This window comes from Mobula birostris, chromosome 9 (assembly GCF_030028105.1).
Source record: "Mobula birostris isolate sMobBir1 chromosome 9, sMobBir1.hap1, whole genome shotgun sequence".
Taxonomy (NCBI): Eukaryota; Metazoa; Chordata; class Chondrichthyes; order Myliobatiformes; family Myliobatidae; genus Mobula; species Mobula birostris.
The window spans coordinates 131987558-132003862 of NC_092378.1; the positions used below are offsets into that span (position 1 = coordinate 131987558).

At 41.6% G+C, this 16305-nt stretch overlaps 1 protein-coding gene and 1 long non-coding RNA gene across 6 annotated transcripts in view; one reads left to right on the top strand and one right to left on the bottom strand.

Moving 5' to 3' along the window:
* cpped1 (calcineurin-like phosphoesterase domain containing 1) overlaps window positions 1-16305 on the bottom strand; it is a 302901-nt gene that overhangs the window by 202390 nt on the left and 84206 nt on the right. The gene's annotated exons all lie outside the window — the stretch shown is intronic.
* LOC140203081 (uncharacterized) overlaps window positions 924-16305 on the top strand; it is a 73914-nt gene continuing 58532 nt past the window's right edge. The window contains exon 1 of the long non-coding RNA XR_011887280.1: window positions 924-1080. This is a non-coding gene — a long non-coding RNA (uncharacterized lncRNA). The remainder of the gene's footprint in view (window positions 1081-16305) is intronic.

Genomic DNA, 16305 nt, shown 5'->3' on the forward strand with positions numbered 1-16305 from the left:
GAACAGGCCATGGGCATGGTAAAAAAAAAAAGTTCAAAGTCTCTCGAAAGTCCCGTCATTTCACACAGACGGGAGAAGGAAGAAAACTCTCCCTGCCATGAACTTCCAGTGCCACAAACTTGCCGATGCAGCATCCTGGAAGCACCCGACCACAGTCAGACTCTGAGTCGTCCGAAAACTTCGAGCCTCCGACCAGCCCTCCGACACCAAGCACCACCTCTACCGAGCGCTTCGACCCCAGCCCCGGCCACCAGCAACAGGTAAAGCCGAGGATTTGGGGCCTTCCCTCTGGAGATTGTTGATTGCACAGTAGCAGCGGCAGCAGCCAACTGGGCGTTTCAGAAGTTTCTCCAGATATTCCTCCATGCTTCTCACGTCTGTCTCCATCAAATCAGAATTGTGCACAGCCCCTATTTAACAAATACAAATGTTCATTTTACTGGAGAGGCCGCGCGCGCTGTGTCGCGTCGCCATCTTCTCCTCCCGCCATGTCTTAGGCTCGAGACCAGGAGAAAAATTGGGTCATTCTGCCCATTAAGTATGCTGCACCATTCCATCGTGTCTTTGCTACATACAGAGTGCTATACGAAGGGAGTGTCAAACACTGGCAGAGGGAACAAAATAAAACATAGAACTGGGACCTTTACAGCAGCATCAGTGGTGCCCCGGGATAATTAGAGGATGCCAACTTTACAGATAGCTGCAGTTAAGTGTATATCAAGAGAAGTATAATGGAAACATTTACTCAGGAAGCGTATTCAGTCATTAACATTCTAAACACATTGTGAGGTTGTAGAGATAAATCCGAATGTAGATATGGACAAGAGTAATGGAATAAAGTTCATGCTCAAAGTGTGACGCAAGGGAAGCTGCTGCAAGTCCAGCTAATCTTACAGGAAGTGCGCACAGACACACTAGGAAAGGAAAGGCTCCTGCCGCAGGATGCCACTCTGCTGCACGTGCTGCAATTATTTAAACAGGTGGACGGCAGAGCAACTGGGCCTCAGGGCTGTTTTTTTAATTAAGTGAAATAAGCAGCGCACAGATGAAGACTCGCAAAATGGGACACCTACTTATGGGGTGAGTAGATTCAGGGATGTGGAGGGGCTGGGGATGGTTCGGACAGCCCAGCGCATCTGTAGAAGTGAACTTCCCACTATCCAGGACATTTACAGTGATAGGTACGTAAAAAGGGCCCGAAGGATCACTGGGGACCCGAGCCACCTCAACCACAAACTGTTCCAGCTGCTACCATCTGGGAAACGGTACCGCAGCATTAAGCCAGGACCACCAGGCTCTAGCACAGCTTCTTCCACCAGACTGATTAATCCACACTGACATAATTGTATTCTATTTTATATTGACTGCCCTGTTGTACATACTATTTATTACAAATTACTATAAATTGCGCATTGCACATTCAGACGGAGATGTAACGTAAAGATTTTTACTCCTTGTGTATGTGAAGGATGTAAGAAATAAAGTTAATTCAATTCAATTTTTACAAATGCAGCAATCCAATCACCTCTTTCATTCATACTTTCTTTAGGCTTGTAAACAAGCCTTTGCCAGGTTACTTTTGCCATTCAATTGGAACTTAATGTAGAGTAAGACTGTGAGATATATTTTTGTTATGCAGTACTGGAGTTCCACATTGAAGAAATGAAATTCAACACATAGTAGTCCTCAAAGCATCATTCATCCTCAGTCAGTGTTAGTAGTTGTTCTTTACCCTGTGATCCTGTAGGATTTTGTGAATAAAACAAGCAAACGCCGTTTTACATGCTTAACAAAAGCCGCAGCCCTTTATTTCCATTATGAACAAAACCAAAAGCACTTGCCTTACACTGACGTCATTACTTCAGACACTGTCTCTTAAAGTGAACACAATAGCTCAATGATGGTGTTTGTGAATTATGTAGAACAGTTTCTATTATGAACAATATGTGTCATCTGTCAGCCATTACATAACCCTACAATCTTAACTCCACCATCTCTTTACAATTAACATAAGAGGTGAAACTCAAAATCAAAAAGCCTCCTGAAACTGCCTCTTAAATATAACCTGCATATTAATTTTCACCTCCTGCTGCTTTGGTGTGAAATATTTAAAAGATTAACTTTCAAAATCGAGGCTGCTTTTGAAAATCAAATTACCAATAAAAATTATGAATGATATTTAAGTTTCTTGCTCCCTTGATTTTAAATATTTCCAACATAATTTTAACTTAGCACTTCCAAGTGAGTTGGGAGTTTCAAATGCAGCTCCTGATACTCTGAGCTAAGCTAAGCTATGTGACCAGCAGTTCTGAACAGCTTAGTTGCTTTCACACAACTTTGCCCATGGGTAAACTGCTGTAGGCCAGTGAGTTCTAGTTCTTCTTTGACATACAAATCTCTCAGTTGAAGCAGCTGACCTAGCCTCAGGTTAACATCTCACCCGAAAAACAGCACCTTCAACTGCACTCCCTCAGTAATGCACTGGAATGTTGTCCTGGAACGGGACTGGAACTCAGAACCCACAACCTTCTGGTGAGACAGGGCAACCGTTGAAATGGCACTGATTAATTTTGGGAATAAGTTGGCATTTGATTATAACAAAGAAAGCATAGTCTTCAGTGGATGAAAGCATCAAGTGTGGTGTAAGTGGATGGTTGACTTGTTACCATTAGTATTTGTTTTCATGTTGATGGGTAAGGATTATGTCGTTGGATTGATTGCTATTACAAACAAGGGAAAATCTTCAGATGCTGAAAATTCAAGCAACACACTAATGCTGGAGGTACTTAGCAGGCCAGGTAGCATCTAAGGAAAAGAATATAGTTGGCATTTTGGGCCAAAATCCTTCATCAAGACTCCTGATGAAAGGGCATCTCTGATGTCCTGGAAAGGAAAATCTCATCCGGGGAACAGATGTAGCAGAGATGAAGGAGGCCAGGTCTTGCCCAAAATGTTGACTGTACTTTTTTGTCCCCCACTGATGTTGCCTGGCCTGCTGAGTTCCTCCAGCATTTTGTGTGTGCTGCTTCATTGCTATTACTCAGATCTTTAGAACTGTTCTCAAATGTATGCAGACTAATGTGAGGATTTACACATGGCAATGCTTCACTGAAAGAAGCTAATTCCTAAACTGTCTGCCTGGAGTTACATAGAGACATACAGCACAGAAACAGGCCCTTCAGCCCACCAAGGTTCTCCAAACATCTAATTCACACCAATCCTAATCTCTTTTTCACTACAGAGTCTACCAATCACCTACACACAAGCAGAAAAAATACACAACAGCTGCTGTAACCTCAGTGCATCAACCCAGTCAAAAGCCAACGTAGTAATCTTACTCCCTTCCTTTCAATGTTCCGTTTTTTCAAATTGTGATCTATATACTTTTGAGGTAACTCTGCATCCAATAGTGTCTCTCAAATAAAAATTCTATCACTTCTCTGTTGTTTAAATTTAATACCTTCAGCTACTGAAAATGGAAATTGTTTTCCTTAACTTGTATTATGAAAGCTCTTTGCGTATTTTACAAACATCAGATCACCCTCACATCCCTTGCTCCAAGAACCCCAATTTCTCATTGCTGAAGTCATCTGTCCTATTTAACAAAGTGCATCTCATAAAGGATACAATATTTAAATTGTTTTTTTATACAGATTTTCCATTCTCTTTTCCTGAATTTTAAAGCCTGGTAACATACTTTAAGGTATCCAAATGTGTCCTCACACTTTCATAAGCCTACATTTCTGAATTCAATGTCTCTGTGTATCACTATCCTGTTAAAATATTAATATCTCCTCTGCTTGTTTTGCTTCACAAAACATGACCATCTGGCAATGTTTCATCTGATATTTATCAGTCCAATGTTCTTCATGTCATCAAGAATTTTTAAGCCATCCCTTCATGCTTCTTACTGCTTAATGGTCTGTGTTGTGCCTCTGAGGAACATGACAACAACAGTAGGCCATTCAGGTCCTTTAGATACGTTCTGTCATTCACAGATCATGCCTGATCTCAGATTACTTTCCATATACTTGTGCTATTTACATTTCTCAGACCAAAAAATCTCAATTTTTGATTTGAATTAACTGAAAACACCAACAACTAATCTAAATGTCTGCATTATTTACTTGTAGTGGTGTTTTTTAACCACACCTGAAAGGAAGCTTACAGCAATGTTCTAAGATTAGACTTCCACCATTTCCTTAACCCATTAAATACCAACTCTACTTTGCATAACCTAATGCTTGAAGTCTTGGTCATGGTTAGATAAGCCTGCACCAAAACTGCTCACAATATTCTAAGCGTGTTCTTGCCAGGGCTGCTTTAAGCTGAAGCAAGAATTCTACCCATGCAATTGGTCCTTAAGAAAGCTCACATTCCAATAGCTTTTCTGTTCCTATCAATGATTTATGCACATGAAGCTATCGAATGGTGAAAGGCCTTGATAGGGTGGATATGGAGAGGATGTTTCCTATGGTGGGAGAGTCTAAGACCAGAGACATAGCCTCAGAATATAGGGGCATCCTTTTAGAATAGAGTTGAGGAGGAATTTCTTTAGCCAGATAGTGATGAATCTGTGGAATTCTTTGCCACAGGCAGCTGTGGAAGCCAAGTCTTTATGTATATTTAAGGCAGAGATTGGTAGATTCTTGACTGGTCAGGGCATGAAGGGATATGGGGAGAAAGTAGGAAATTGGGGCTGAAAGGGAAATTGGATCAGCCACAATGAAATGGTGTTGCAGACTCTTTGGGCCAAATGACCTAATTCTGCTCCTATATATTATGGTCTTATGAAGCTAAAAATCTCCTTGGATATCCAATTTCTAGCTTCTCATCAGTTAGAAACATACTGTTCGCTACTGCTTCATTCCAGACTGAGACTTTTCATTTGCTGTCACAGAAACCCACACTTGCCCAATCATTTAATTTATTAATATATTTTGTATTTCCAACTGCATGAATCACACAGAGGTTTGCCTTTGTGCCAAAATCAGAAACTGGCTTGACGTCCCATGATCCTGTTGTTGAATATGGTGTACACTTGCAGTTTCAGTGCTGACGCCATCAAATCCTGCCAATGTGAGCACCTGCTCTTTTCCCTACTTCTCATCTCCTGCCACTCAGTGAATTTTCTGCCTGCATTTTCTCTTTTAAGTACAACTTATGCTAATAGCCTCTTATGAGGAATGTTGTCAACTGCTCTCTGTTATGTCCATAGCATTCAGACACCTTCCTATGTTTACTATTGTAATAATGTCGTGGAAGATATTCAGACATGACCTAGCTTTTACAAACCCATGCTAACAACATCTCGTCAACTAAAAACACTTAAGGTGTTCAATCAGCACCTTTTAAAGCTCTAATAATTTCCCAACAACAGATTGGGATCTGCTAACTGGTGTATGGGTCCCTGGTTTCCTTTTCTTACCTTTTTAAAAAACATTTGGATAATTTTCCAATCTAAAGGCACTCTAGAGGTACGTTAACTCATTGTTATTTGAGATATGGCCCTACTAAAATGGGATCATCTGCAGATGTAGGTGGATTTACAGCAGAATCTGGTCATGCACTCGGTCATGAATGTACAGGGAATAGAACAGGGCTGAGGATGCAGCCTTGTGGGGCACCAGTGTTGAGCATGATTGAGGCAGAGGTGTTCCTGGCTTTCCTTACTAACTACAGTGCACTGGTCAGGAAGTCAAGGATCCAGTTACAAAGGGAGGTGTTGAGTCCCAGGTTTAGGAGTTTTGCCTGGAATTATATTGAAGAAGGCTGAGCTGTAAGTCAATAAACAATAGTGTAAAGTGGGTGTTTTTAATGTCCAGATGCTCCAGAGGTGAGCGTAGGAACAGGGTGATGGCATTTGTTCTAGATTTGTTTCAGCAGTAGGGGGGTTGCAGCGGGTTGAGAGACTGGATTACTGTGTGCCATGAGCAGCCTCTTGAAGCATTTCATGATGGTGGATGGCATAGGCACCTCAATGTAGGGTGTTACTCGTTAATGTAAGTCATGTTACTTGTTTTTCTTGGCTACTGGGATAGTAGTAGTCTTCCTAAAGCAAATAGAAACCTCAGACTTAAACAGGGAGAGCTTACAAATATCTGCAAATATCCCCGCTCGCTAATCTGCACAGGACGTAAGGGGCTCTAGGTTAGGTGCTTTCCGTGAGTTCACTCTTCAGAAGGCTGATCTTGCATTCGCAACTGTGACTGCAGGTACAGGTGCAGCGAAGGCTACCGGCTGGGAGGTGATATTCCAGTTCCCCTCTGTTGAAAACATGCATAGAATGCATTAAACTCACAGGGAAGAGATGCACTGTTGTCAGTAATGCTGCCTATCTTCATCTGGTCATCCGTAGAACACTCAGCACTACTTTTTGTAGATACAATTGGGTACACGCTACATCAAAAACAACCTTTGGAATCACTGACATTTTCCAGTTGTACACCTGTATGTTTTTCAATACAATAAAATTAATTTCCCAACTTAGAAATTCAAGCACATAACATTGTTATTTTTACATATGGTGAAATGTTACAAGTTGGTTATGAAAATGTTGTGCTAATAGCAATTTCTATGAAGGCAGTAATCTACTTTAAATTATACAAAGCCTGTATTCACAGAAACACTTTCTTGTAATGTTCCTTTTACTAACATGAAGCAAATTGACATATTAAAATTATTTCTTCTTCTTGGGCAGTCCCTCAGGTTGAGTACGATTTGCTTCCATTCCAGTTGTGTGGGTTCCAAGAAGGCTGATTCAATCCAACTGGGATCTGCAGAATTAGCAGTAGATGAGGGAGAAGATGCTGATGGGGTGGTAATTTGGCATGCTATGTGCTTCATCCATCATTTATGCAAATCTTCAGTGCACTCCTGATGCAGGAATTAAAACCTCTCTACGCCATTCTGAATGATTTATCCACAATTTGTCAGTGAGGATACTTCTTTCAAAGAAGTTTTGAGCAAATCCTTGAATATTTTCCCCAGTTCACAGTGCGCTGTGTGCTCAGCTCCCTGCTTTTACTCGCTCTACACTTGCGTGGCTAAGCACAGCTCCAATGCCGTATTTAAGTTTGTTGACAACACCACTGTCGCAGGCCGACTCAGAGGTGGTGAAAAATCATCATATAGGAAGGAGATTGAAAGTCTGGCTGAATGCTGCCACAACAACAACCACTCACTCAATGTTAGAAAGACCAAATTAATCAACAAGAGCTGATTAATGACTTCAGGCAGAGGAAACCAGAGGTCCATAAGCCAGTCCTCATCAGAGGATCAGAGGTCGACAGGGTCAGAAACATTAAATTCCTCAGTGTTATCACTTCAGCAGAACTGTCCTAGGTCCAGCCCGTAAGTGCAATTACACAGAAAGCACAGCAGTGCCTCTACTTCTTTAAAAGTTTGTGAAGATTTGGCAATGCATCTACAACTTTGACAAACATCTGTAGATGTGTGGCAGAAAGTATATTGACTGGCTGCATCACAGCTTGGTATGGAAACAATGTCCTTGACTAGAAAATCCTACAAAAAACAGTGGATACAGCCCAGTCCATCACCGGTAAAGCCCTCCTCATTATTGAGCACATCTACACGGAGTGTTGTCACAGGAAAGCCGCATCCATCATCAAGGACCCCCAACACCACCAAGGTCATGCTTTCTTCTCACTGCTGTCATCAGGGAGAAGGTACATGAGCCACAAAGCTCACTAGCACGTTCAGGAACAGTTATTATCTCTCATCCATCAGGTTCCTGAATAATTTCACTCAACTTCACTTGCCCCATCACTGAACTGTTCCCACAACCTCTGGACTCACTTTCAAGGACTCTTCATCTCATGTTCTTAATATTTATTACTTATTTATTTATCACTGTTTCTTTCCTTTTGTATCTGTAGTTTGTAACCTTCTGCATACTGGTTGCTCCCATCTTACATTGATTCTATAATGACTATTGGATTTGAATATGTCTGCAAGAAAATGGATCTCAGGATTGTATATGGTGACAAATATGTTCTATGATAACAAGTTTACTTTGATCTTTGGTAAACTCTTCCCATTACAGAGCTCAGAACAGTCATTTGGTATCAAGTCACAACTGAGTATAATTAAGGCTTTAGATCTGGAGATGTTGGCCCAGAAGAGGACATGGCTTTGACCACTTTACCCTGTTGGTGGATTTGTAAGATTTTATTGTGGTATTCCTCCAGGTTGTTATAGCCAGGAGTGGCAATGGGAACAAGCTCCCACTACCTATTAAATATTCCCTTTGCCGTGCGACCCAAATAGCCTCTGACAACTAAGTCCAGCTCCTGGCCTTCATGTGTGGCTTACCTACTAAATTTGGCGAAACTGTTTCTACTGACAGAAGGGGCAAAGATGGGCTGCTGGCGCCTTAAAACCAGTTGTCTTGGGCAGATGGTTCTCATCAGCTGTGTTTGTCTGCTCATCTAGGAGAAGGAAGACCTTGATCTCAAACCTCCTTGCAGCTATACCCACTCGCGGGGAAGGCTTCAGGAGTAAACACCGAGGAAAAAATCTGCAGCTGGAGTTCTTACATTGAGTTCTGTGCTGACTGGCAATGCCTGAGACACTGCTATCAAACTGTATTGGTCTCTGCTATTCCTTTGGGTTCATCAGAAAGGTGGAGAGGGGGAGCTTGCTATGTGGGCAACAGCTTGCTCTCCATATTGTACTGCCCTGGCTTGTGTATCTAGACAGCTAGGATGCATCATCCACGGTTGACCCTGACAACAGAGGACAATAATTGCTCCAGTGACCAGAGGTGCTCACTGTATTCTATGTCTCAAAAGTGTGTCGAAGAGGAGATAGGCCATGAAGTCTTTGCCAGCTTGATCTTCTCAATCTTCAAACACTTCTTTCCTAAGAGAACCATATGTTTTTCTGGCCTATTGAAGATGATAGCAAATTTATCTTCATTGAGAGATGGTTGCTAAGATCAGCTATTTGCTAGATCTTGTTGTAGACCTCTAATTTTGGTAGAGTAGTGTTGTACAGCAGGTTTGTGGAGTGCATCACAATTTTTTTCCCTACGCTTCGATGAATGATTATATACTTTATTAGATACACCTGTTCATTAATGCAAATATCTAATCAGCCAATCATACGGCAGCAAATTAATGCGTAAAAGCATGCTGACATGGTCAAGAGGTTCAGTTGACTGAAGTGGATCTAAGTGACTTTGACTGTGGAATGGTTGTCGGTACCAGACCAGGTGGTTTGAGTATCTCAGAAATTACTGATCTCTTGGAATTTTCATGCACAAACAGTTGTTAGAGTTTACTGAGAAACAAAGAATATCCAGTGAGCGGCAGTTCTGTGGGCGAAAGCACTTTGTTAGCGAGAGAGATGAGAGAAGAATGGCCAGATTGATTCAAATTGACAAGAAGGTGACAGTAACTCAAATAAGAATGCATTACAACAGTGGTATGCAGAAGAGCATCCCTGAATGCAGCAAACATTGAACCTTGAAGTGGATGGGCTACAGCAGCAGAAAACCACAAGCATTCACCCAGTGGCCACTTTATTAGATACAGGAGTAGCCATTGAGTGTATATTCCCTATGGAAAACATGACTATACACAGGATTAGTTCACTAGAATCTATCCTGTGTCTTTTTAAAAGAACTGAGCTTTAAACCGTTTGAGCCAGGCAAGAACAAACTCTGTATTTCAAACACTGAAAATAATTTGCTGTGCCAATGCCACAGCATTTGTCCAGCACCAATTTCCGACCAGAACTGGAAGAGAGAGCTGCACAACATTCTCTCAGTACATCTATTATCCCTCCAGGACACAAATTTCAGAGTGATCTGGGTGAATCATATACAGCTCACTCATGTGAAAAGCTGCCAGCTGGTGGCATAGTGGCATCAGCGCCAGACTTCGGAGTGAGGGTTCCTGAGTTCGAATCCAGCTGGCTCCCTTGCACGCTTTCCATCCGTGCTGGGTTGAGCATCGAGCTAGCAACTCGGCCTCGTAAACATAAGAAAGCCTTCTAAAAAAACGCCATCACGACGGTGTCCCGATGACTCCACTCAAGAGTTAAGGGCTTTCTTCTTCTTCATTTTCATGTGAAAAGCAACTCTGATTACATATACAATTTTACAGTCAGAACAAACTACTAATATAAATGATGGTTGAACAAGAAAAATGCTGCACAATCCAGACCGTAAAAATCAGAGGAAATTTATGAAGCAGTGGGTGAATCAGATCATGCAGCCATCCCACCTTCCAACAGCTCAGTGGGTAATGGCTGTCCTTACTCACATTAAGTGCTTTTCAAATGTAATGGAGGTTTTTGTGTCTAACATCCCTTTCTGCATTGAGTTCCTCTAGACCCTTCCTCCCCCGGATTAAAAATACATATGTCTTTCCTTTCCTTCCAATTGTTGAAAGAATTACATTAAATCTCTCCTTGTTTAACCACCTGTTAAAGGAAATACATCCATCCTAGTTATTCAACATTGAGTCTTTGCAGTTCTATTAATCTCATGTGAACCTTCCTTCAGACTTTTCTGTTGCTAAGAAACTAACCCCAACCAATCCAATTCTTCCTCAAAGATACAACTCTCCATTTTGGCAACATCCTTGTAAATCTACCCAGCACCTTCTCTCGTGCAGTCATAACTTCCCTGCAATATGACGGGCAAAGGTGTATGAAGTACGCAAACTGTATAGTGTTATATTCAATTCTAGCACAACTTTACTGCTTGTATATTCTATAGCTTAGCTAATAAACAAAAGTATGTTCTACGTTTTTAAACCACCTTAGTAATCTGCCCTGTTACTTTTCACCAAAACATAACACCTCAAATTGTTAATTATCTACATTATAAAAACATAGAGAATCTAGCTTAATAGTTAGAATCTTCTAATCACTAAAATCCTGCAGATGTAAATATCTGGCCTAGCCAGGAATATTGAGAATTTAATTCTAAATTCTAAAGTGGGGAAAATAAGGATGGTGTAGAAAAGTCCAAAGCCTAACCAACAAAGACAATACAGCGAAGACCTAAAAACTCATATAGGACAAGGCAGTGAATAGATGTGGGGAGCCCAGACAGTAGTGCATCTTACTGTAAGTAAAGACATCCGTTAGTCTTGCAAGACCATGAATCTGCGCCTGGAAAGTCTTCACTCTCCAGGGCGCAGGCCTGGGCAAGATGTATGGAAGACCAGCAGTTGCCCATGCTGCAAGTCTCCCCTCTCCACGACACCAATGTTGTCCAAGGGAAGGGCATTAGGACCCATACAGCTTGGCACCAGTGTCGTTGCAGAGCAATGTGTGATTAAGTGCCTTGCTCAAGGACAGAACACGTTCCCTCAGCTGGGGCTTGAACTCACGACCTTTAGGTAGCTAGTCCAATACCTTAACCACTTGGCCATGTGCCCAAAATTACATTTACTGTAATCTTACTGTTCAAAATTACATTTCAGGATAAACAACTAAACACCCCATTGGTACATGCACTTCCCGCCGCTGTCTGTAAGGAGTTTGTACGTTCTCCCCGTGACTGTGTGGTCCCTCCGGGTGCTGCAGTTTCCTTTCACAGTCTAAAGACGTACTGGTTGGTAGATTAATTGGCCATTGTAAATTGTCCCGGGATTAGGCTAGAGTTAAATCAGGAGCTGCTGGGCAGCGCAGCTTGAAGGGCCGGAAGTGGGGAGAGTGGCGGGGGGGGGGGGGGGGGCTGAGATGGATAGATAAGTAAGATTCATTAATGAAGTGCAATGGATTCTGGACACGGGAGCCTCTGTCACTTCACTCCATCACTGGACTCCACAAGAAGTGCAGTCCTGCAGCAGTATGCTGCTATTATAGAAGGCAGTCCTTCTCTGACCCTAAAACAGGCAGGCCTGGTATAAGATCAGAGATCCCATTCATTTTAATGGGAATTCTCAGCCTGGATAAAGGGAAATATTTACTGTTATTTTGCTGATTTATAAAAACCAGTCTACTTTAAATGACTTTGAATGTTATAAAATATTTATTTCTGGCAAATTTAATACAAAGAAAAATTCCCCATAGTTTTGCCAGGAGACAAAATTCCACTCTCAGCCTTGCATCTTGCTCTGTGATCTACCTAGTGTTATATTCAATTCTAGCATAACTTTGCTGACTGCGTATTCTATACCTTAGCTAATAAATTAAACCATGCCATATCTTTTTAACCACCTTAGTGATCTGCCCTGCCATTTTTCACGTAAATATAACACACAGACATAATGGTGTTATGGCCCTGATGGAAGTACCAGGGCAGGGTGAAGTGATTGCCTGAGGATCACTCACTGCTGGAGCCTTACTATATCTTGTCAGACATCCAATTCATGCAGAAGGTCGGCAAGAAAAACCCTGGCACACATGGGCAGATTGGCTTGTAGTTACCGGCAGAGCTGTGTTTGTCCCCACCAGTTAAAATACTTTACTCAGCACAAGCAGAGTGATAAATATTTAAAATCAAATTTCTGAACAAACTCAGCATTATAGCAAGTGCAGATGGAGCAATCCACATATGATATTTTCAAATTAGAATCAGTTTTAGCATTTTACTGACTTTTAAAAAGCAGCATTTGTTTACAGTGCGGCAGTAAAGCCAGCTGTTCACCCGAGATAACAATGTCATCAATCCATTCTGTGTGTAGTGGCAGGAGCAATGACAATCCCACAGCGTGCCTGACTGACAGCCAAGCTTAGAAGTAACATATGGCTGAGCATCTTCGTTGAAAACACTGCATTTCACCAGAATCGTCAAGGGTAACTTACTGCTTGGGGGACACTGTGCGTGCTTCGGCTCTGTCGTCTTCAGTCTTTTCTAAAGTATCCTTAAGCACTCCAATCAAGAGAATGCCCATGCAGTGTCCAGCCTCAAACATCCCAAGAGTGCACTATCTCCTCAGATAGTCTTTGCCAGAGAATATTAGACATAAACAAGGATCATTTTCATTCCACCATAACAACGACTACATCAATGATCTAGATTCTCATTTCCATTCAACCGGGATGTGGACTACAAGTTACAGCTGGAAACAGAAAAAGCGTATCAGAAGGAAAATGTCAAGATAATTATGGGGGATTTTAATACGAAAGTGGTTTGGGAAAGTCAGTACTGGATCTCAGGAGAGGGAGTTTGTAGAATGCCTATGGGATGGCTTTTTGGAGCAGCTTGTCCATAAGCCCAGCAGGGGATTGGGTGCTGTGTAATGAACCTGAGGCGATTAGGAAACTGGAGGTAATGGAACCCCTTGGAAGTCGTGATCATAATACGACTGAGTTCGGTTTCACATTTGAAAAGGAGAAGCTGGTATCAGGTATATCGATATTTCAGTGAAACAAAGGAAATTACAGTTGCATGAGAGAGGAACTAGCCCAAGTCGATTGGAAAAGTAAGCCAGATGGAGGGATGGTAAAGCAGAATCGGATGAAATTCCTACAAGAAATAAGGAAAGTGCAGGAAAAATATATTCCAAGAAAAAAGAAGATCATGACTGGAAAAATGGCACAAATGTGGCTAACAAGAGAGGTTAAGGCTAAAATAAAAGCAAAAGAGACGGCGCTCAAGGAAGTAAAAATTAGTGGGAAATCTGAGGACTGGACAACTTCTAAAAACTTACAGAAGGAAATTAAGAAAGTCATTAGGAAAGAAAAGATGAATTATGAAAGGAAATTGGCAATTAACATAAAAAAGGATACTAAGAGTTTTTTTAAACATATGAAGAGTAAAAGAGTGACACAGGATCGATTGAAAATGATGCTGGAGAAATTATAATGGGTAACAAAGAGATGGCAGAGGAACTAAATGAATATTTTGCATCAGTCCTTACAGTGGAAGACATTAGTAACATACCTGATAGCCAGAGGTCTTAGGGAATAGAATTAGGTACAGTCAAGATTACTAGAGAGAAAGTGCTTGGGAAGCTAAATGGACTAAGAATAGATAAGTCTCCTGGACCAGATGAGGTGTACCCACGGGTTCTGAAGGAGGTGGTTTTGGAGATTGTGGAGGCATTGGAAATGATCTTCCAGGAATCAATAGACTCTAGCATGGTTCCAGAGGACTGGAAAGTCGCAAATATAGTTCTGCTGTTTAAGAAAGGAGGGAGGCAGCAAAAAGAAAATTACAGACCTATTAGTCTGACATTGGTAGTTGGAAAGTTATTGGGAGTCGATCCTCAAGGACAAGGTTATGAAATACCTCGAGGTGCATAAGATAGGCCCAAGCCAGCATGGTTTCATGATGGGAAGATCCTGCCCCACCAACCTATTGGAATTTTTTGAGGTAATCTCAAATGAGATTGACAAGGAAGAGGCTGTGGATGTTGTGTATTTGGATTTTCAGAAGGCCTTCGATAAGGTGCCGCATAAGAGGCTGCTAAGTAAGACAAGAGCCCATGGAATTACAGGAAAGATATTGGAATGGGTGGAGCATTGGCTGATAGGCAGAAAGCAAAGGGTGGGAATGAAGGGATCGTATTCTGATTGGTTGCCGGTTACTAGTGGTTTTCCATAGGGGTTGGTGTTGGAGCCGCTCCTTTTTACAATGTATATTGATGATTTGGATTATGGATTAAATGGCTTTGTGGCTAAATTTGCAGGTGACACCAAGATAGGTGGAGGAGCAGGAAGTGTTGAAGAAACGGAAAGGTTGCAGAGAGACTTGGTCAGTTTAGGAGAGTGGGCAAAGAAATGGCCGATGAGATACAATGTTGAGAAATGTATGGCTGTACATTTTGGAAGAAGAAATAATCCGGCAGATTATTATTTAGATGGTGAGAAAATTCAAAAATCAGAATTGCAAAGGGACTTGGGGGTCCTTGTGCAGGATATCCTAAAGCTTAACCACCAAGTTGGATTGGCAGTAAGGAAAGCAAATGCTATGTTGACATTCATTTCAAGAGGAATAGTGTACAAGAGTAAGGAGATGTTGATGAGGCTCTATGGGGCACTGGTGAGACCTCATTTGGAATACTGTGCGCAGTTTTGGGCCCCCTATTTTAGAAGGGATGTGGAGAGAGTTGGAGATGGTTGGAGAGAGTTCAGAGAAGATTTACGAGGATGATTTCTGGAATGCAGGGGCTAACATATGAGGAGCGTTTGTCGGCCCTTGAGGGTGCTTAAGGAGGAGATTGATAGGTATCCAACTAGTCAGGGTATCAAGCGATATGGGGAAAAAGCAGGAAATTGGAACTAGATGGGAGAATAGTATAGCTCATGGTGGAGTGGCAGAGCAGACTCGATGGGCTGAATGGCCTACTGCTCCTTTGTCTAGTGATCTTGTGATAGCAATGATCGAGATCAGGGCATGACAAACAACCTTCCAACAGAAGCTCATCTTATGACTTGGAAGTTTCCCACAATCCAGTAACCAATTAAATCAAAGAGCAATCAGGCAACATAATAACTGATGCATAACCAGGTAATTGATTATAGTATGCTGATTGACAGATAAATATTAGGCAGGTCACCAAAAAGAACTGCTGAGTATTATTTCAATAGTGTTTGGGGTCATTTACATCCTTGAGATTTCCAGCATCTGCAGAATCGCTTGTTTTTTGATTTAAAACAGCATCTCTGACTGTGCAGCACTCCCTCTCTACTGCGCTGGGATTTTTTTTGTGCGTGTGTGTTCACGTCAGTGAAATGTGTTTTGAACCTACTACTTTCCAACACAATGGAAAAAACGGCATCACTCCAAACACACAATCTACAGTGATATGCGAAAGTTTGAGCACCCCTGGTCAAAATTTCTGTTACTGTGAATAGTTAAGTGAGTAGAAGATGAACTGATCTCCAGAAGTCATAAAGTTAAAGATGAAACATCCTTTTCAAATTTTAAGCAAGATTAGTGTATTATTTTTTGTTTTGTACAATTTTAGAGTGAAAAAAAGGAAAGGAGCACCATGCAAGAGCTTGGCCACCCCAAGAGATTTGAACTCTCAGATAACCAAGGTCTCAGACCTTAATTAGCTTGTTGGGGCTGTGGCTTGTTCACAGTCATCATTAGGAAAGGACAAGTGATGCAAATTTCAAAGCTTTATAAATACCCTGACTCCTCAAACCTTGTCCCAACAATCAGCAGCCATGGGCTCCTCTAGGCAGCCGCCTAGCACTCTGAAAATTAAAATAAATGATGCCCACAAAGCAGGAGAAGGCTATAAGAAGATAGCAAAGCATTTTCAGGTAGCTATTTCCTCAGTTCGTAATGTAATTAAGAAATGGCAGTTAACAGGAATGGTGAAAGTCAAGTTGAGGTCTGAAAGACCAAGAAAACTTTCCGAGAGAACT